Here is a 23,788-nt window from a genome sequence, read left to right as displayed (position 1 = left end):
CTCAAAAGGTTTCAAAATCTAGAATTTTGAAAAATATTTTGATAATATACTACTTTCTAAAGATTCCAAATGTGAATTAGCATATTTTACCAAATGAACAGATGCTACAGAAATGATATATTTTATTTTGCTTATTCCAGCACTTCCAAAGTTATCTGAGTCTTTTTTCAAATATTCTTTAAAACCATTAGACAATAATGTCTTGGGGATACAGTAACAAACACCTGTGTTTATTTAAGAATAAAAATGAGAAGGGGAGAGAGGCCCAGAGTAATTGATCTTATAAAATATAAATTCTAAAGTGGCACAGCTTTATTTCCAATTAGAAATGCTGGATAGAAAAAGAAAATAGGTGTCCTTTGAAATACTTTTAGTGGAAATCTTGAAAATAAAAAATAACAGGAAATGAAACAAAAAACACTTTGATTTTACATAAAAGAAATTTCTATTTTCAGGATCTGTCTTAAGCTTCTTAAAATGTGTATGGTGCACTTATTTTAAAGTAGCAATGTACATAACTTTTCTATTAAGACTTCATATGATGAATGATTTATAGATACAAAATAGTCATTACTCTCCCCTTAAAATCATATTTTCTCTTTCTTATCTAAAATGACATAGATGTGAGGTGGCCACTTGAGTTAAATTACCAATGGCATTAGATACCGTAAGTGGAATAGAGTCTTATTAAACAAATCCAGGAGGATCTTTTCCTCTGCACTCTCTAGCCTGCTTCACCAACTCTCTCTGTTGCTTCCCCTTCTCTGCCCTTTCTCAAATCGATTCATTTCTATGCAAATGCTTGTCTCTCTGTAAGGAGGAAATGTGATAAGAAACCAGGCTTTTTCTATAGACAGGCTGCTTATTGAGTAATTTATCCATCCTTTACTCAAACAGAAAATCTATGACTATCATCATTTATTCATTCACAAGAGTGTTTTCCCACCTGAGGCAAGGACACTATTTTAATTTTGCTTTAGAGCTGGTGGGCACATTTCTGTTCTATTATGGTCAGCAGCTCCACTTTGAATGTATGTTCCAGGGGCAATCTCCCCTCAGAACCTTCCAAATATTCTTAACTCACAGAATGCCATTAATCTTCCATGTTTTCTGATTTACCCAAACCTAGCTGTCTCCTTGTCTGTTGCAACTCACCTTTATGTTGTTAATCCGTATTATACAAGTTAGCACTTAAGTGGTTCACTTTTCTTTGTCTTGTAATCTCCCTAAAACAGATAAGAAATTCCTTGAACACAAATAGTACTTCTAATGTGTTTTCTGTTCTCAACACTTATTATAATGTGCTTAGCCCATAATAGATGTTCATAAAGATTTGCTGAATTAAAATCAGTGGGGTTAATAAGAAAGATGAATTAAAATCAGTGGGTTAGGGGTGAACTTGGTTAAAGGAGGATAAAGACCTGTAGACCTAAATTAGTGAAGTTATATTATCTCATAGGTCCATGTCTTCAAAGTGTGGAAGTTTCTGGTTGCACTTTGTGATGATTAACTTTATGTATCAGCTTAGGTGGGATATGGGATCCCCAGATTAAACATTGTTTCTGAGTGTGTTTCTGAAGGCTTTTTTGGTGAGATTAGCATTTGAATGTGTAGACTCTGGTGTTCACCGCTCTCTTCAATGTGCTTCAGAATCATCCAATCCTTGTAGGGCCTGAATAAGACAAAAGGCAAAGAAAGGAGAAATTTCTTCCTTTTTCTCCTGTCTCACTGTTGAGCTGGAACATCTAATTTCATCTTCCTCTGGCCTAGGACTGGGATTTACATCATCAGTTCTCTGGTTCTCAGGCCTTCAGACTCACACTGAATTATCGCAACAGGTTTCTGGTGTTTCCAGCTTGCAGAGGACAGACTGGAGGACTAACCGGTCCCCATAATTGTGTGAGTCAATTTCTCATAATAAATTTATATATTTTTATATATACTACATAAGTATCATTTAGATATTATGTATAAACACATATATAATAAATATACATAAAAATATATATTAATTTATAATATATAAGATAGATATATGTGTTCTGGAGAACCAAATACAAATATTCTATTAAGATCCTAGAAAGTTGCCAAATAAGAGGCTCAGATGAATTAAGATATATTACATTTCAATCACAAACTTTCATGCCTTAAAAAATAGCCGTGTTTTGGCTTTTGTTCTGTTTTGTCTTTTTAAACATTGTTTTGTTTTGAATATCAAATTCTACTATAGTTAATGCTGCTTTCAAATCAATCATTTTCCTTACACATAGATCTACGTTTGAAATAACAACAATATACAATTGAACTTGAGGGATAAATGTTATACAGAGATTTTTAAAATAATATATTGGCAAGAATAAAAAAAATTGCTTGCTTTTTTGTTAAGTTTATGTCCACAACTGTTTAGCGGTTAATACAAAAGTACATAATTTTGAATGCCCCACATTCACTCAAAAAGACGGAAATTGTATCAAATGTTTATAACCTGATGCTTCAAATAGCCAAATCAGAGTATGAGACAGTTTTATTTGGCAGTTACATGTTATATTTAAAAATAGGCTTTCTTTTATTTTCTGTGTTCTCTCAAGCTATAGCTACAGAATTCAATGAATTATTACAAATCTAATAAGATAAACATCATTAGTATTTTTCCCTCTACACACATTTGAGTAGGCACTGAGTATAAAAAAGTGAACACAAGAGACATGGTTCCTTTCTTTGTGGACATTATAATTCTATGGAGATGTGTGAATAGCCAATAAAAAAAAAGAAAAAAATACACAAAAAGGAAAAAAACAAGAAAAAGTAATAGGTAATCAACAACATATTTACACAGTAAATTCATGGAAAGGAGAGTTAGGTGCTGAGAAATTAGACAGTGTTTTAGAGGTTTGTTTTAGAAAGTGACATTTAACCTAAGACTTCAAAGATGAGAATCACCACCACAACAAAAAAAATCCAGATAGAAGAGAGAGAGGAAAAAAAAAAAAAAAGAAGAAGAAGAAAAGTATCTAAAGCAGGAAAGGATTTGATAATACAGGGGAAACAAGGGGGAGTAATGAACATGGTAAGGATGGAGAAATTGGCAGGGGCCAAGTTGTAAGGGGACAATAGAACAGGATAAATACAATGGGGGGTTGTTAAAATTTTCAAGCAAAAAAAAAAAAAAAAGGGCAATATTAATTTAAGCTTTTAAAAGTTTACAAGCTGCTATGTTGAAAGTATTGGAAGGAAATTAAGTGTGAAAACAAGAGGAACAGTTAAGACACAATTGTGTTATCTTAGAGGTAGATAAGAAATAATTTTGACCTGACTTGGGGTAAAACAGTGGACATATTAAGTGATACGAGTTAAAAAATATTTTGGTGGGAGAATTGAAAGAATATGAAAGAAAGAAAGGGAAAAGAGGGATTTGAGCAACTAGATGGATGTCTTAAACACCAAAATAGGCACTGTGTTAATTTGGATTATGTTCATTATTAGCGACAGAAACTCATCTCAAATTATCTCATGCAAAAAGGGTAATTTATTAGCCCAAGACTATAGATTGTTTTTCAGGTACCACTGGATATAAGGCTTTAAGCCAGGTGGATTGTTTTCTGCTTCCCTCTGTGTGTTCCTTTCATTTTCTTAAAGGCTTTCTCCACATGATGGGAACAGTGCCCAGTTACGGTCATCATAAGATTCAGCATTTATACATCAAATTTTAGAGTGGATCCAAGTAACCCCTTCTAGTTCAACCTCTGTTACACCACTCAGTTGACCCCTCCATCAATGTTATATGAATGAAGTGAGTCAATAGTGGAATAAAACTGATAATAAAACTGGGTGTAGTGGCTCACGCCTGCAATCCCAGCCCTTTGGGAAGCCGAGGCAGGCGGATTAGGAGATCAGGAGATCGAGATCATCCTAACTGGCTAAGACGGTGAAATCTTGTCTCTACTTAAAAAAAAAAAAAAAATGGCTGGGCGTGGTGACTGGCGCCTGTAGTCCCAGTTACTTGGGAGGCTGAGGCAGGAGAATTGTTTGAACCAGGGAGGAGGAGCTTGCAGTGAGCTGAGATGGCGCAACTGCACTCCAGCTTGGGCGACAGAGTGAGACTCCGTCTCAAACAACCGAACAAACAAACAACTGACGGTCCTTTTTGTTTCCTTAATTTTATTCTTTCTTGATTTTCATAATATCATCTTTTACTCAGTTCTCTTCACACTTCTGTATATTCCTTTTCTTTATTCTCTTACAGTCCTTGGCTTACACCTTAAATACTGACGTTTTTCCACCTCAACCCAATTCTCTACTGCTCATTCTTAGTATCTTTCCCTGAGCCTACACATCTATTATCACAACTTTAAATTTTCTTATAATTACTCAGAAATTAGTCATTGGGTGCTACCCAATACCAGATATTATTCCAGGCACTATGGATATTATTAACAAAACATCTATTAAAGTATATCTGTCTACCTACTTGTCTATCTACCATCTATCTATCATTTATCTATCAACTATAGATTGTTAACTGAAAAAAAAAAAAAAAAAGGATTGACACAGAAGTCAAAGGAAATAGCATTTATTTGTGAAACAAAGAAGGTACACTGAGTCAAAGTAGCCCTGAATAGTGTCCTGTAAGGTAGATGCAGGAGAGTTTGTTTGCAGGGGATTTTCACAAAAAGTTGTTTTTGGAGTCAGTTTATTGAGTGGGCAAAAATCCGAAATTGCAAATCAGATTGGTCAGTTAATTAGAATATCCCCAGCTAAAAGATACTGATGGCCAGTGGATGCTGACTTCAGTTGTTATCCAAATCTACTGGAACATTCTGTGCCTTGACCTTCAGCAGGTGTCAGTACAATTTTCTTCAGACCCCACTTTAAGGCCGTAGTTATAATGACTTCACTTTCTTTCACACTGGGTTCCTTTCCCATCATGTGGAGAAAGCCTGTTTATGTCATTTTGTCATCTCCTGACACCTCTCAAATCTATATTCTCGCCCAAAATTCTCTCATGAGAGATTCTATCTCCACTGAGTTTCAGACTGATATATACAACTTCCTGTTGTACATATTTGCCTAAACAACTCACAGACACTCAAAAGATCCAAACAAAAATTATCTTATCTCTTAAACCTATTTATTCTTCCTCATTATTTTTCATCTCTACAGTTGATACAACCATCCATTCAGACATCAGGGGGTCTTTCCTTCCTCACCTCTACTTCAATCTGTCACCGACATTTTAAATCCAAATTAATGTTTGAGTTAATTCAAGCCCCCGTCATCTATCAGCTGGTCTATTGCTGTAGTCTTCACACTTACTTCCCTTACTCCAATCTCCTTTCCCTCAAATCAAACTTCCACACCAGTGACAGAAGGGTCCACATAAAACAAAATTCTGATCACCCTAGTACTCCTCTTATGACCACTATAAAAATTCAAGCAACTTAGCATGACATAGGTCATCTGACCATGACCTCCCCCTTCCTCAACCCATCCTTATCTTTTTGCCAATTCTCCTTAAGAATTTAATGTTCAGCATTTACTCTTGACACCCCCGGCCTTGAAATTTCTTACTTTCCATTGGTCCTTGTTCATAAAATTAATTACTTATCCTACATCACAGATTATTTCCAGAAGGCTTTCTTGGAATCTTGAGATTGTATTACATGTCTCTCCTTTGTGCACTCATTCTCTCATTCATTTATTAACTTATAGCAACTTTTGCTTACTCTCCTATGTGCTGTACTTGACACACATTCACGTGCTGTTTTTCTTGATAGTCATGAGAGAGAAGAAATCATGTGTGAGCCATGAGAGAAAAGCAAAACATCTTATTTATCTTCCTCTATCCAGTTACTAATTTAGTGCTTTACACAACAGATGTTTATCAAGTAAGGGAATAATGTCCTTCTGTCTTGAAGCTAAATATTTCAAATCACTGTCCATACACATTCCTCATTATAATAATTCATATAACCTTTACATTTATAAAATGGTTTCATATTTATTATCATGTTCAATCCAAATCATTTTTAAGGGATTATTAATAGGTTTTTATATTCCCATTTTTAATAACAGGGAAGTTGAAAGATTTATTTAAAGTCAAACAACAAGTGATGGACCTGTAACTCTGGAAAATTCTCTGGACCCCAAACTACATAAATTTTCCCAACATAGCACATTGCCTGCTCGCTAGTGTGGTGACCCAATCTCCTCAACTCCTTCTTTCTGAAACGTGCCAAGCATGTTTCTAATTCTGGAGAGCTTAACTTAATGAAAACAGACACCTCTGTTCAAGCAAGCTTGACCTTTTCCCCCTGAGCTCCAACCTATTTCTAGCTACCTACTTCATATATCTCTCCTTGGATTCGCTGTATCATTTCAAAAGCCAACATGTCTAAAATAAAATGTATCATTGCTCTGCCCCCATACCCTATGGTTCCCACCAGTACTAGCTTGACCTCCAAATTTTATGATTTCTGTCATTGCTGCTTTGTCTTGGGAATCTGGAAATTAAAGTTACACCTGTATCTACATATTCATCTCACGAAAACAAACCTCTTTACTGATAAATTGTCATTATTTATTGAAAATCTGTCAGACTATCATTCATCCCTTCAGGCCCTTACTGAACAAGTTCATTTTAGAGAATTAAATATGGCATACTGAAAATAGTACTCTCCCTCTTGCATAATTTAGGTTTAGGCATAAAAATATTTCAGTGACAACCTAAGCTGATAAAAGGTGAAAATCTCTAACAATTAGGAGATTACTTTCATTACCTCAGTTACATTTTTTGAGTGAAAAGTATATTACTATTATTTTTCATCTTATTTTTATTTCATTTAATTTTTCTATAATGAGGAGGGCAGTGATGCCATCTGTTTTATTTCTGTTTATTCCTGTTTTTGCTTCATGCCTGTCAGTTATTTAGCTGCACTAATGGAACCAAGGCAAAAGAGATTTACCTTTTGGATTCACCAGGTTTGGTAGTTGTGGGGTTAACTCTTTCTGCATTTTAACAACTTTCCTGTTATTTTAATATCTGCTTGAAACAATTTAATAAATGAACATGTAATTGTTAAAATTAAAGTATCTAAAAAGGCAAGAGAGTTCAAAATATAAATTAACTACCCACTCAGTAAATCACACCTATATTACATTATTGTACAAGTGAGGCATAAATATTTTAATCAAATCATTTATCTTAATTGGTCTTTAAATTAGATTTTAGAAATGAATTCAGAAAGTTACTTCTGTGAATAAAATTAAAGAAAGAAAGCTGACAATTTTAGGGTTAGATTTCTAAGAACTTGGATGTGGGCAGCACTGTGATGTGTCATCCAGATGCCATCTGTAGAAGACTTTGTTGCCTCAGCTGCCGGGAAAGCTGTCAAGTAAACAGGCTTTGGCTATCAGCCCCTTCAGATACTACATCTACTGCAGGGTGACCTAAATCACACCCCTTTCTGTGTGTCCCACTCAATGAATGGTCAATGGAGGGAGGTTCAACTTGGGACAACACTGAGGGCCATTCTAGCTCCCGAAGATGATTGCGGTATAAGATTGAGATTGCCTGAGGCTTTATTGGTTCTGCCAATAAAGCTCTGCCCTCTGCATCATAGTTCTGTCCTCTGCCCAATCTTGCCTTCATGCCCTGCTTTCCACAGGTGTTGCTCCCTAATAAATGTTCCACATTCTAAACTCTCTCTTACAGTCAGCTTCCTCATTCTACCCAACCTGAAACACGAGGCTTCAAGAAATCTGTGACTTGTCTAAATTTACATGCAAAGTTTTATTTAATAGGTATTTGTGCATTTTCCTGGGAGAGGTTCTTCTTCATTGACCTTTATATGAAAAAATGTAACTACTCTTGTTCTAGTGTATTGAGAAACATCTGGTTACCTAGAAATGAAATGCCATTAGTTTTAGCCTTTGAATTAACTCTGACAAATTCTGTGCCATGACTAATGAATACCAATCATTCAATGGCTATCCTATTATATGAATGGATAAAAGTAAAACTAAATCAATGAATGTTTAAAAAGCAAAGAACACCTTGCTAAGGTAAAAAGATAAATGGCTTTATACCACAAACTTTGAAAAAAGAGATGATATTCTTTGTGGCCAGGAGACTCAGGTCATCCTTTTCATTTTTATAATTTTTTTAAAGGACACATGAAAACACACCAAGGTGATGATACCCCCTGATTTTTTTTTTTAAAGACTGTAATGCACTTTTGAAATTGTGTGCATGATTTCTTGCATAGAGCCCTGCTGAATCTTTTTTCAAATTCATCAAAAAATTCCCTCAGGATATTTCACAGTGTGAGGATACACGATCTCCTTTCCTGACAGGTCATTATTGCATAGCATGCTGGGATTGAGTACAGGACTGGAGAGTGGCTGCTCTCCCTGCCTCTTCTGTAAATGTACGTGGGATTCAAGCTTCGGAATCTTAAATGTCCACAAGAGCTCATAGGGTACTTGGTGATTGATTTGCACTATAGGACAGAGCTGACACAAGAATTGCAGTCTCGTTCAGCAGGATTGCACTCAGAGTCCTTGGCAAAAGTCACATTGCATGAGGTTGACCACCATGCGGCTGTGACCACCTGCTGCAATTCTTTATGGCTTGACGATAGGTAAGGTTTCATTCTTCCCCTTTTAAAATTTTGTAATTAAAAGCATTTTTTTCAAAAGGAAAAGTTTAACTGCAAAAGAACACATCTACCAAGTTCTGACTGAAGAATAGAAACCAATATAAAGTAAATGAAACCATAGGGAGGCATATGGTGTGTGTCTAATTAGTCTGCAGTCTTCTAAGCTGAGACATAACACAGCAGAGAGTGTGCTTGGAGCAAAGCTACTTCCTTTCCTTAATGATGGTATACTTCCAAATCATTAAAATATTTAAGCCCTGGCAAATGTTATGGCACACAATTTATGGTTTCACGATATATCATTGAGAAGTCAGTGGGAAAAAAAAGTATGCTTTTTTCATTAATATGCTATAATAAATTATGTTTTTCCACTGCTAATCTCATCGCAAGAAAATTTAAAACTGCATAAGAATATATAGAAATAAACGAAAATAACTTAGAATCCCATTAGGTACAAAGTATCACCTGGATCCCCATGAGTAGACCAACAGAGAATCCAAATCCACTGAAAATGTTAAACAAATTTTAATTTGTTGTTGAAAGCTATCAATAATTTAAATTGACTAATCTTTCAAGTAAATTAACTAATTTTTTTTTTCAGTTACACTGATACTTTTTTGTTGTTTAATATGTGTTAAGCACACAGAATCAAAAATAGTTGGTTCAGAGAACTGATTTGAACCAAGATCAAAGACTTCTCAAAATGAAGTAACATAAATGATTCTAAGGGCTTTGGTGTAAAATAAGCACTCAAATACAAAATCAAATTCTATTAATACTTTAATAATATTGGAAGTTTATTTAAATCTTCACAGAACATTTTTATATGCCAGTAATATTTCTTGTCAAATTTTAATTAATAATATTAGTCTATTGAGGGAATATTTTGACTCTGAGAACATACATATAAAACCTATGAGTCTTGAAAAGTGATGACCAAATCCTCACTCAATCCCAGATGGCTATATGTTTTATTTCTGATACTGAAGGGGATTGTCTGGGTTTTTAAAAATTTTTGCTTTTGTTTTATAACCTCAGGGATGTTTTTCCTTATAGAAATAAATATTCAGAGGTTTATTTTGATCTTTTAAAAATTCAATGAATTAAATTTATAATTATAAATATTTAGTTCACTTTTAATAAGTTCAGGTTACTTGCCTTATTTTAAATATATGTCTAACACATTCTCAAATTATTTTAAGGGTTTTTCAATAATTTCTGGTCTCACATACAAGCACAATTAAAAACATCTAAACAATGTAAACTAAATTAAATATTTAATAATTCATTTTCTTAGGTTTTCGAGTTTTCTGACAAATTTCCTGAACACTAAATACTTCTTATAATTCTAATAAATTAAATTTATAAAGTGAAACTGGAATTATTTTACATATTCTTTAAAAAAGTAAGATTTCAACAAAAAAGTATAAGCCAAAAATAGTTACACATTAGATATTTTGATTTTAAATCACAGAAATTTAAAAATTGAATGTCTCCTTATGATTTCAATTGGCCAATTATCTTCAGCATTACAGAGCCCAACAGAAAGTATGCTCCTATTTCTTTTTTTCTTTTTTTAAAAAAGGGTCTCACTATGTTGCCCAGACTGGCATGCAATGGCTCTTCACAGTCACAATCATAGTGCACTACAGCCTCAATCTCCTGGGCTCGAGTGATCCTCCCACCTCAGCCTTCTGAGTAGCTGGAACTACAGTAACGCACCACCACACCCAGCTTCCCATTCTTTACTAAAGAATATAATGTTAATGAGTTTGAGTCTCTCACATTTTTTATATTCAATTCTAAATCTTTCTAAGACTGAAAAATGCCTTCTCCTCTCCCCACTGAGAAATATTTTTGACATTCCTTAAATTTAGAGGGTTAACTTTACAAATTTACCATACACTTAACCCTTGAAAAATGTGGAAGTTAGGGACACTGATCCCCACTTTCCGTGCAATCCAAAATCCACATGTAACATTTAACTCCCCCAAAACTTAATTACTAGTAGCCTTTGTTGACTGGAAGCCTTAAGGATAACATAAATAATTAATTAATGCTTATTTTGTATATTATATGTATTATATTCTGCATTCTGAACGTAAAGGTAAGCTAGAGAAAGGAATGTGTTATTAAGAAAATCATACGGGAAAGAAAATATATTTGCTATTTGTTAAGTGAAAGTGAATTCTCACAAAATTCGTTATCATTTTTGTCTTCAATTTGAGCTGGCTGAAGAGGAGGAGGCAGGGGAGGAGTTGGTCTTGCTGTCTCAGGGATGGCAGATGTAAAAGAAAATAAGTGGATACAGGTAGTTCAAATCCATGCTATCAACTGTATTTATAAATTATCGTGTTATATCTGTGCCCATAGATTCATTTGCATCTACTCTATATATTGATAGTTCTTACCCAGGTTGACAGCTTGATTAGGTTTTGCATTTCATTGTCTTTGGAGATAGATAAATATATTTTCTGTCAAAGCCTAAAGATTTTTAAATTTGAATGGGAACTTCATTATTTCATATGCTTCCCAAGACTATGCAACTCTTTTGGGTATTAAATATTAGGTCCAACATAAAACATGTTTCCTCAGAAACCAACATTTTCCATGTTTCTGATATTGATGCTATGAGAAGAGAAATAACAGAAGATGGCAGTCAGTATAGCCTTGCCCAGAATATTTGAATAGACTAAAAATTCAACACTTGCAGATTATAGCAGGGAAGTGAGCTCTAAGAGGATAATGCAGTTTTTTGAACTGGGATTTGAGAATCTCGGTTTTGGGTGACTGATTTCTGGGAACTATTTAATGCAGCATTGTGATAGCATGTATTGAGAGTTATCTGCTGCAGTAGCGGTGGCAGTAAGAGCAGAAAGCATAAAACTAAAGTGGTATGACTTTTGGAAAGGCTCATAATAACGCCTTCTCTCTATCACAACCTTACACCATCACCACATTTCACTTGCAAAATAAGAGAAGTAGTCGTGGGGTTGGGGGAGAGGAGGTTTAGCATTAGGAGAAATATCTAATGTAAATGACGAGTTTATGGGTGCAGCACACCAATACAGCACATGTATACATATGTAACAAACCTGCACGTTGTGCACATGTACCCTAGAAGTTAAAGTATAATAGTAAAAATAAAAAATAAAATTAAAAAATTTTTTAAAAAGAGAATTCGTCCTCACGAATATTCTTCCTTCCATTTTATTTGAAGCACATGGGTCTTTTTTGTTTATCTTTCATTTGTCCATTTTTGATAAAAGACAGAAAACTATTCCTCCTCTACCAGAAAAAAAACAAAACAAAACAAAACAAAAAAAACCATGGTCTATGGAAAAAAAAGAACGGACAATCTACCTTCGAGTAAAAGGAGGCAATAGAACTTTGTGAGATCTGCAGTCACTTAGGAAGTGTACAGGGCTTTTATATTCTGTTAAGAAACTACCACTCAGCTTTAGCCAATTCTTTTCATGTTGGAATACAGACACAACATTGCCAGAAACTCTAATTTTTATGTGAAATTGCACTATAGTCAATTATTTGTTCAAATCCTTAATAAAACATTATTAAGCATAAACCAAATGCTCCAGTAAGATTTATTCAGGCCCCAGGCAGCTAGTTTGCCTTTGAGTGTCCTTTAATTCGAAGTGCTGCATGCTTTCTAACATGAATTATCTCAGTGCCAGAAGGGTCCACCTGCCTGCTTGAAAAATTTTGTAATAGTCATTTCTGTAAGTCAAGATTGTGGTTTACATGCCTTTTCTGTTAAAACTTAAAGCACCCTCCTTCAGTTAACATAATAAATTATTTAAGCTAATAGAAATAATATTATACCTTATCATGAATAATTAGGTATTATTTTCTGATTGGCTAATTTTACTTTCCCATCCTTCATGATCCAGAGCAAATGTATTTTCCATTGTGAAGGGCTTCTAACATAAACATTCCATTTTTCATCTTTCTCTCTATATTCTCAGCACTCTATAAAGTACCTCAACGGTGACAAGTTGCCATGAAAGCAACATGCTTTGGTCAGTCTTCTTGTTCAGAAAGGAATACTAATGTGTGAAGCAAAGCTGAACCCAACCACAGCTTGGAGCCAAACCAAGCCAAACACAGACAAAATAATTCTATTCCAACCAATGTATGATAGGTGATTAAGAAAAAATGTATTGTATTTTTTGGGTGGTGTGTTATGCAGCAGTATTGTGGCAATAACTACCTAGTACACCTGATTAGAGTCTTATCACAATTATAAAGGGATCGTTTGAGGGCACTGTATTCCTGGACATTAGAGCACTGAAATAAAAGTAAAAATTTTGGCCAGGTGCAGTGGCTTACGCCCGTAATTCCAGCACTTTGGAAGTCTGAGGTGGGCAGATCACCTGAGGTCAGGAGTTCAAGACCAGCCTGACCAACATGGAGAAACCCCATCTCTACTGAAAATACAAAATTATCAGGACATGGTGGCACATACCTGTAATCCTAGCTACTCAGGAGGCTGAAGAAGGAGAATCACTTGAACCCAGGAGGGGAGGTTGCAGATTGCACTCCAGCCTGGGAAACAAGAGTAAGACTCCATCTCAAAAAGAAAAATGAATTTGCTTTTAATAATTTTTCTGGAAACTATTCCTTGAGAAGAAACAACTGCTCATTTTGAGTAAATATATAAGTGATCCTTGAAGTCCATGAGGTTCTTGTTTATTATTCTGAAAGGAATATTTGTGATATAGAAAGAAATATAGAAATCATCATTCACTTTCCAGTTGAAAAAGCACCTTTAATAAGTGTTAATTCCATTCACTATATATATAGATAGATAGATATGTGTATGTGTGTGTGTGTATATATATAGCCCTTACTCTATACTAAATGTAAAATGAAGAGATCTAGTGATCGTAGGTGAGGAAGAGATCATGAGTTCAATTGGGAAACATCCATGAATGGATTTCAAGTAAACTTTTGCTCTGTTAGCACAGAAGGTTACTAGGTATCATCAGTGGTCAAGTAGCCACTAAAGGAAAGATTGGAAATCATCTTCCAAGAAGAACATATAAAAGAGAGGAGGAGAAAACGGAGATAGAACTCTGGATAACACTAACATTTAAATATAAGACAAAGGAAGAAGAAACCAAAAATGAGAGCAAGGACTGGCCCTATAATTAGAAGAAACGTTTAGAATAATTGGTGTCACAAAAGCCAAAGGAGGAACAAATTTCAATTAGGGTAGTTGGGAGGGTAAAATATTTGAGAAAATGTAGGCTATATAACAAGGAAAATTATTCATTAGATTTGGCAATTAGGAATTCACAGATAATTTCAATTATAAAAAATTTTAAATGCAGAAAGGCAATTAGCCATGTTATAGTAGATTGAGGACTGGATGGGCTGTTTAATGGAAAAGACTTAATGGATAAAGCTTTTCTAGAAGCTTGACTGTGACTGAAACTGGGATTAAAACACATCTATCTGACTCATAATTTTCACATACTTGCTTATGAATGTTCTATTAAGCTTTCTTTGTTAAGATACATTGATGAATTTTTAAAAATTTTCATTTTCCTTTATCTTATCATTTTGCTTTCTTAAAATTATTTTTTAAAATTTCAACTTTTATATCAGATTCAGTGAGTACATGTGCACATTTGTTACATGGGTACATTGCATTGTGTTGAGTTTTAGGGTACAAACGATCCTATCACTCAATTAATGAGCATGGTACCTAATAGGTAGATTTTTCAGCCCCTTTTTATCTCCTTTCCCTCCAGTAATCCCCAGTGTCTATTGTTCTCATCTTTCTGTCTATATATCCCCAATGCTTAGCTGCTGCTTATTAACAAGAAAATGTGGTATTTGTTTTGCTGTTCCTGCATTAATTCACATAGAATAATGGCCTCCAGTTTCATCCATGTTGCTGCAAAGGATATAATTTTGTTTTGTTTTTTTATGGTTGCATACTATTCGATGGTGCATATGTACCACATTTTCTTTACTCAATCCACCATTGATGGGCACCCAGGTTGATTCCATGTCTTTGCTACTGTGCATAGTGCAGAGATAATCAAGTGCACGTGTCCTTTTGGAAGAACGATATATACCCAGTAATGGATTTCTAGGTTGAAAGTTATATTTTCCATTCTTTGAAAAATCTCCAAACTGCTTTCTACAGTGGCAGAATAAATTTACACTTATAAATAATTTTTTTTTACATTTATAAATTAATATTAAAATAAATTTACATTTATTCCAATCATGTATATGCATTCTCCTTTCTCTGCAGCCTTGCCAACGTCTGTTATTTTTTCACTTTTATTAATAGCCATTCTGACTGGGGTGAGATGATATCTCATTGCGGTTTTGATTTGCATTCTCTGATGATTAGTGATGTTGAGCTTGTTTTTCACATATTTGTAGGCAGCTTGTATGTCTTTTTCTGAGAAGTGTCTGTTCATGTCCTTTACCTACTTTTAAATGGGATTATTAGCTTTTTGCTTGTTGAATTAAGTTTCATGTAGATTCTAAATATTAGACCTTTGTCGTATGCACAATTTGTAAATATTTCCTCTCATTCTATAGGTTATCTATTTCCTCTGTTGATAATTTTTTGTTGTTGTGAACAGCTCTATGATATAACGTAATTTTTTAAAAAAATAAACACTTACCAAAAAAATGGTACTAGGACAAATTACATCAACATGCAAAATAACAAGTTTTTACTTCTACTTCGTATCATACAAAAAATTTCATGGACAATAGTTCTAAGAACTAAATGAAAGAGATAAAACCATGAAACTCTTGAAAGATAATATAGGCATCAATCTTTGTGAACTTGGATTAGGCAATCGTTTCCTAGATATGACATCAAAGACACAAACAATTAAAAAAAAACAAAAACAAAAACTGTGCTTCAAAGTTTCAAAGCTATGAAGAAAGTGAAAAGATGACCCACAGAATAGTAGAAAATACTTGCAAATCATGTCTGCTCATGGAATTGTATCCAGCATATATAGAGAACACTTACAACTCAATAATAAAAAGACAACTCAATTGAAAAATGTGGAAAGGATCTTTTTTTATTCTTGTTTTTCTTTGTTGTGAGACAGAGTCTCACTCTGTTGCTCAGGCTGTATTGCAGTGGTGTGATCTCAGCTCACTGAAACCTCTGCCTCCCGATTTCAAGCAATTCTCCTGCATCAGCTTCCTGGGTAGCTGGGACTACAGCTGCGTGCCACCACGTCCAGCTAATTTTTGTATTTTTAGTAGAAACAGGGTTTCGCCATATTGTCCAGGCTGGTCTCGAACTTCTGACCTAGTGATCTGCCTGCCTCTGCCTCCCAAAGTGCTGGGATTATAGGTGTGAGCCACCGCACCTGGCCACAAAAGATCTTAAAAGACATTTCTCCAAAGAGGATAAACAAATGGCCAGTAAACAGATGAAAAAAGATGCTTAACATCACTAGCCATCAGGAAAATGCAAATCAAAACCATATGGGAAGACCATATAGTACGCACTAAGATTACTATAATCAAAGCAACAAAATAATAGCAAGTCTTGGCAAAAATGTGGAAAAATTAAAATCCTCATATATTGCTGATGGAGGTAAAATGCAACAGCTGCTTTGGAAAACAATCTGGGAATTCCTCAAAACAATAAACATAGAGTTACCATATGACTTACTAATTCTAATCTTAGGTATATATTCAAATGAAATAAAAACATACATGCATGCGTACAAAAATTTGTTGACAAATGTTTATAACAACACCATTCACAACAGCCAAAAATTGGAAATAAGCAAATGTTCATCAACTGAAGAATGGACGAGTAAAAAGTGATATATTCACACAATGGGATATTATTTGCCAATAAAATAAAGTACTGATACATGCTAAAACATGTATGAACCTTAAAAACATTATACTGGCCAGGTGCTGTGACTCAAGCCTGTAATCCCAGCACTTTGGGAGGCCAAAGTGGGTGGATCACCTGAGGTCAGGAGTTTAAGACCAGCCTGACCAACATGGAGAAACCCCGTCTCTACTAAAAATACAAAATTAGACAGGCGTGGTGGCACAGGCCTGTAATTCCAACTACTCAGGAGGTTGAGGCAGGAGAACTGCTTGAACCCAGAAAGCAGAGGTTGCAGTGAGCCGAGATCGCACCATTGCACTCCAGCCTGGGCAACAAGAGCGAAACTGTGTCTCAAAACCAAACAAAAAACAAAACAAAACAAAAAACATTATGCTAAATAAAAGAAGCCGGTCACAAAAGACCACATATTGTGTAATTTCTTATTTAGGAAACATCCAGAATAGGCAAATCTGTAAAGACAGAAGGTGGATTAGTGGTTACCTAAGGTTTGTGGTGGGGTGAGATTGGAGAAGTGGGTAGTAACTGCTAATAAGTATGGGGTTTCTTTTTGAGTTGATGAAAACATTTCAAAATTGATTAGCTTAATGATGATTGTGCAACTCTGTGAATACACTAAAAACCATTAAATTTTACATTTTTAAATGGGTAAATTTTATGGTATATGAGGTTATCCCAAATAAGCTCTTATTAAAACAAATTTATAAGTATACATTTATTTAATATTTGTTACATTAATGCAGTGACTAGGTACTTGTTATAGTTCCCTTTTTTAACTTTTATTTTAGGTTTGAGGGTACATGTGAAGGTTTGTTATATAGGGAAACTTATGTCATGGGGGTTTGTGGTAGAGATTATTTCATTATTCAGGTTACTAAGTAATTAAGTAATTATTTCATTACTCAGGACACTAAGCCTAGTGTCAGGCCTGGTGTGGTGGCTCACGACTGTAATCCCAACACTTTGGGAGGCTAAGGCGGGTGGATCACGAAGTCAGGCGTTCAAGACCAGCCTGGTCAACATGGTGAAACCCCGTTTCTACTAAAACTACAAAAGTTGGCTGGGCGTGGTGGCACGTGCCTGTAATCCCAGCTCCTTGGGAGGCTGAGGCAGGACAATCGCTTGAACCTGGGGAGGTGGAGGTTGCAGTGAGCCGAGATTGCACTCCAGCCTGGGTGACAGAGTGAAATTCCGTCTCAGAAAAAAAAAAAAAAAAAAAAGACTAGTGTCCATGGTTATTGTTTTTTCTGCTCCTCTCTCTCCTCCCACCGTCCATCCTCAAGGACACTCCATGTCTGTTGTTCTCCTCTTTGTGTTCATGAGTTTTCATTATTTGCCTCCCACTTATAAATGAGAAAATATGGTATTTTATTTTTTGTTCCTGAGTTAGTTTGATAAGGATAATAATCTCCATTTCCATCTGTGTTCCCACAAAATATATAATCTTATTTCTTTATGACTACCTACCATTCCATAGTGTATATGTACCACATTTTCTTCATTCAATCTATCATTAATTAACACTTAGACTGATTCCATGTCTTTGTTATTGTGAATAGTGCTGCAATGAACATTTCCATGCATGTGCCTTTATGGTAAAATAGTTTATATTCTGTTGGGCATATACCCAATAACGGGCTTGCTTGGTCAGTGGTAGTTCTCCTTTTAGCTCTTTGAGGAATCGCGACACTGTTTTCCACAATGGCTACACTAATTTACATTCCCACCAAAGTGTTTCCTTTTCTCCAAAACCTTACCAGCATCCGTTATATTTTGACTTTAATAATAGCCATTCTGACTGGTGTAAGATACCATCTCACAGTGGCTTTAATTTGCATCTCTGTAATAATCGGTGGCATTAAACTTTTTTTCATGTTTGTTGGCTGCATGTATGTCTTCATTTGAAAAGTTTATTCACATCTCATGCCAACTTTTCTATGGGTTTTCTTTTTCTTATACATTTAAGATCCTTATAGATACTGAACACTAGACCTTTGTCAGATGCATATCTTGCAAATATTTTCTCCTATTCTGTAAGTTGTCTGTTTACTCTGTTGATAGTTTCCTTTGCTGTGCAGAAGCTCTTAAACTTAATCATATCCCATTTGCCAAGTTTTTTTTTGGTTGCAATTGCTTTTGGTGTCTTTTTAATGAAATCTTTGCCTGTTCATGTGTTCATGGTGGTATTGTCCAGGTTTTCTTGCAGGGTTCTTAGTTTTGTTTTAAATTTAAGTCTTTAATCCATCTTGAGTTGATTTTTCTAGATGGCGTAAGGAAGGGATCCAGCTTCAATGTTCTACATATAGCTAGCCAGTTATCTCAGCACCATTTATTGAATAAAGAGTTTTCACTATTGCTTGTTCTTGTCACCTTTGTCAAAGAGAGACTAAAGATGGTGATAGTTGTAGGTGTGTGGCCTAATTTCTGAGCTCTCTATTCTGTTCCATTGGTCTATGTGCCTGTTTTTGTACCAGCACAATGCTATTTCGGTTACTGTAGCCCTGTAGTATAGTTTGAAATCAGGTAACATGATGCCTCCAGTTTTGTTCTTTTTGCTTAGGATTGCCTTAGCTATTCAGGCTCTTTTTTTGGTACTATATGTATTTTAACATAGTTTTTTTTTTTTCTAGTTGTGTGAAGAATGTCATTGGTAGGTTGATAGGAATAGCATTGAATGTGTAAATTGCTGTGGACAGTACGGGTATTTTAATTATATTGATTCTTCTTATCCGTGAGCATGGATGTTTTTCCATTTGTCGGTGTCTTGTCTGATTTCTTTGAGCAGTGTTTTGTATTCTCATTGTAGAGATCTTTCCCTTCTCTGCTTAGTTGTAGTCATAGGTATTTTATTCTATTTGTGGCAATTGTGAATGGGCTTGCTTTTGTGATTCCGCGCTCAGCTTGGCTCTTGTTGGTGTATAGGAATGCTAATGATTTTTCTACATTTTGTATCCTGAAACTTTGTTGAAGTTGCTTATTAGCTGAAATAGCTTTGGGGATGAGACTATGAACTTCTCTAGATATAGAATCATGTCATCTGCAAACAGAGATAGTTTGACTTTCTCTCTTCCTGTTTGGATGTCCCTAAGTTATTTCTTTTAACTGATTGCTCTGGCTAGGACTTCCAATACTATGTTGAATAGGAGTGATGAGAGTCGGCATCCTTGCCTTGTGCTGGTTTTTTGGAGGGAATACTTCTAGTGTTTGCCCATTCAGTATGTTGGATGTTGGTTTGTCATAGATCACGGATACGTTTTTGAGGTATGTTTCTTCAATAACTAGTTTATTGAGAGTTTTTAACATGAAGCAATGTTGAACTTTATCAAAAGCCTTTTCTGCATCTATTGAGATAATCATGTAGCTTTTTTCTTTAGTTCTGTTTATAGGATGAATCACATTTATTATTTTGCATATGTTGAGACAAACTTGCATCCTGTGGATGAAGCCTACGTGACTGTGGTAGATTGGCTTTTTTATGTGCTTCTGGATTTCATTTGCCAGTATTTTGTTGAAGACTTTTGCATTGATGTTCATCAAAGTATTTTTTTGAATAGTTTTGCATTGATGTTCATCAAAGACATTGGCCTAAAGTTTACCCTTTTCGTTGTTTTTCTGCCTGGATTTGGTATCAGGATGATGCTGGCCTCATAGAATGAGTTGCAGAGGAGTCTCTCCTCCTCAACTTTTAGTTTTAGTAGGAAAGGTACCTGCTCTTCTTTGTGTGTATGATAGAATTTGGCTGTGAATTCATCTGGTCCTGGGCGTTTCTTGGTTGGTAGGCTGTTTATTACTGCTTCAATTTCTGAGCTCATTATTGGTCTGTTCAGGGAATAAATTCTGTCCCTGTTTAGTCTTGGAAGGGCGTATGCATCCAGGAATTTATCCATCTCTTCCAGGTTTTCTAGTTTGCGTGCATAGAGGTGTTCATAGTAGTTTCTGATGGTTGTTTTTATTTCTGTGGAGTCAGTGGTAATATCCCCTTCATCATTTCTAATTGCGTTTATTTGGATCTTCTCTACTTTCTTCTTTATTAGTCTCGCTAGCACTTAATCTATCTTATTTTGTTAAAAAACAACTCCTGAATTTGTTGCTCTCTTTAATGTTTTTTTCATGTCTCGATTTCCTTCACTTAAGCCCTGATTTTGGTTATTTCTTGTCTTCTGCTAACTTTGGGATTGATTTGTTCTTGCTTCTCTAATTCTTTTAGTTGTGATATTAGGTTGTTAATTTAATATCTTTCTGCTTTTTTAATGTGGGCATTTAGTGCTATGAATTCTCCTCTTAACACTGTATTAGCTGTGTCCCAGAGATCCTGGCACATTGTATTTTTGTTCTCATTAGTTTCAAAGAACTTCTTGATTTCTGCCTTAATTTCATTATTTACCCAAAAGTCATTCGGGAGTATGTTGTTTAATTTCTATGTAATTGCACAATTTTGCGCAATTTTTCTAGTATAAACTTCTATTTGTATTGCACTGTGGTCTGAGAGTGTGGTGTTATGATGTTGGTTCTTTTGTATTTGCTAGAGCATAGTTTCCTATACAATTATGTGGTTCATTTTAGACCACATTCCACATGGTAATGAGAAGAATGTATATTCCATTGGTTTTGGGTCAATAGTTACATAGAGGTCTGTCGTATTCATTTGGTCCAATGGTCAGTTCAGGTCCTGAATATCTGTGTTAATTTTCTGCCTCAATGATCTGCCTAATACTGTCAGTGGAGTGTTAAATTCTCCCACTGTTATCATGTGGAGGTCTATGTCTCTTTGTAGGTCTCTAACAATTTGCTTTATGAATCTGGGTGTTCCTATTTTGGATGCATATATATTTAGGATAGTTAAATCTTCTTGTTGAATAGAACCTTAACCATTATGTAACACCCTTCTTTTTCAGTTTTGATATTTGTTGGTTTGAAATCAATTTTATCCAAAATTAGAATTGCAACCCCTGCTTTTATCTGTTTTCCATTTGCTTGGTAGATTTCCTTCCATTCCTTTATTTTGAGCCTATGGGTGTCATTGCATGTGAGATGGGTCTCTTGAAGACATCATACAATGGTATGGGTCTTGCTTTTTATCCAGCTTGACACTCTGTGCCTTTTAAGTGGGGCATTTAGCCTGTTTACATTCAAAGTTATTATTCATATGTGTGGATTTGATTCTGTTACTGTGTTTTTAGCTGGTTATTATTCTGTCTTGTTTGTGTGACACAAACAGTGTCACTGGTTTGTGTATTTAAGTGTGCTTTTGTATTAACTGGTAGCAGTCTTTTCTTTATATATGTAGCTATCCTTTCAAGATGTCTTTCAAGGCAGGTCTAGTGGTAACACACTAAACATTTGCTTATCTGAAAAGGATCTTATTTCTTTTTTTGCTTAGGAAGCTCATTTTGGCTGGATATGACATTCTTGGTTGAAGATTTTTTTCTTTAAGAATGTTGAATGTAGGCCTCCAATCTCTTCTGGCTTATAGGGTTTCAGCTGAGAGCTCCACTATTAGCCTAGCAGGGTTCCCTTTGTAGGTAACCTGCCATTTTTCTCTATCTGAGTTTATTCTTTCTTTCATTTGGATATTGGCAAATCTGATTATATTTCTTGGGGGTGATCTTCTTGTGTAGAATCTTGCAAGAGTTCTCTTAAATCTTTAAACCATCTTGAGTTAATTTTTGTATGTGGTGAAATGTGGGAGTCCAGTTTTATTCTTCTGAATATGGCTATTTATTATGAATAAATAGCACCATTTATTGAATAGTGGGTCTTTTACTGGTTGCCTATTTTTGTCAACATTGTCAAAGACTAGATGGCTGTAGGTATGTGGCTTTACTTCTGGGCTCTCTATTGTTTCATTGGTCTATATGTGTGTTTTTGTACCAGTACCATTTTGTTTGGGTTAATGTAGTCTTAAAGTATAGTTTGAAGTCTGGTAATGTCATGCCTCTGGCTTTGTTCTTTTTGATTAGAATTTCCTTGCTTATTAGAGGTCTTTGTTTCATATGAATTTTAGAATAGTTTATTCTAATTTTGTTGACAAATAACCTTTGTAGTTTGATAGGAATAGTATCAAATCTGTGGGTTGCTTTGGACAGTACAGCCATTTTAAAGACATTGATTCTTCCTATCCATGATCATGCAATGTTTTTCCATTTGTGTGTGTCATCTATTATTTCTTTGAGCTGTGTTTTGTAGTTCTCATCGTAAAGAGGCTTCATCTCCTTGGTTAGTTGTATTTCTAGGTGATTTTATTTTTTGTGGCTATTGTAAGTGGTATTGCATTCTTGATTTGACTCTCAGCTTGAATGCTACTGATGCATAAAAGTGCTCCTGATTCTTGTACATTGATTTTGTATCCTGAAACTTTACTGAAGTCGCTTATCAGTTCTAGGAGCCTTTTGTCTGTGTCTTCAAAATTTTTTAAGTACAGAATCATATTGTCAGCAAGGAGGGATAATTTGACTCCTTCGTTTTCTATTTGGATGCCTTTTATTTCTTTTCCTTGCCTAATTGCTCTGACTAGAACTTCCAGTACTGTATTGAATAGGAGTGGTGAGAGTGGAGCATCCTTGTCTTGTTCTTGTTGTTATGGGAAATGCTTCCAGGTTTTGCTCATTCAGCATGATGTTGGCTGTGTATTTGTCATAATTAGCTCTTATTTTGAGGCATGTTCTTTCAATACCTAGTTTGTCAATGGTTTTTATAATAAAAGGGTGGTGTATTGTATCAAATGCCTACAAAAAGTATTTTTATATAGGCCGAAATAGTTATTTTAACAAGTTAATGTAATTATCTGAATTACTCCATGTTAGATCATACCTAAGAAATCTTATTTGAATTCCTGACTCTACATTTAGTAGATGTGTAATTTATCATAAGTTGTTTAAACTTTCTCAGCTTTTATTTCCTAAAATGAAAAATGGGTCTAATATTATGTATCTCATTGATAGTATGTCAGGGTTAGGCAAAATATGAAAGTCCCGTGGGGACTGGCACAAAGTAGATAATAAATAGTGACTATCATTATTATTGTTATAATTAGTATTGCCATAATGCAAATAAGTTCATGCAATATACACTCACATTTCACACTCAATGTGATTTTTTTTTTTTTCTGTAAGAGCAACGGTTAAAGTTACAGCCACCTAAGCCCAAAGTATAACTTAATTTTTTAATTTGAGAAAAGTAGTCAAATTGTCATATTTTCTAAGAGTCACTCCTTATCACACACACACACGCAGATGCAAATGCACAAGCACACACA

The sequence above is a fragment of the Papio anubis genome, chromosome 1 (genome assembly GCF_008728515.1).
Source record: "Papio anubis isolate 15944 chromosome 1, Panubis1.0, whole genome shotgun sequence".
NCBI lineage: Eukaryota > Metazoa > Chordata > Mammalia > Primates > Cercopithecidae > Papio > Papio anubis.
This window is presented reverse-complemented; position numbering follows the sequence as displayed.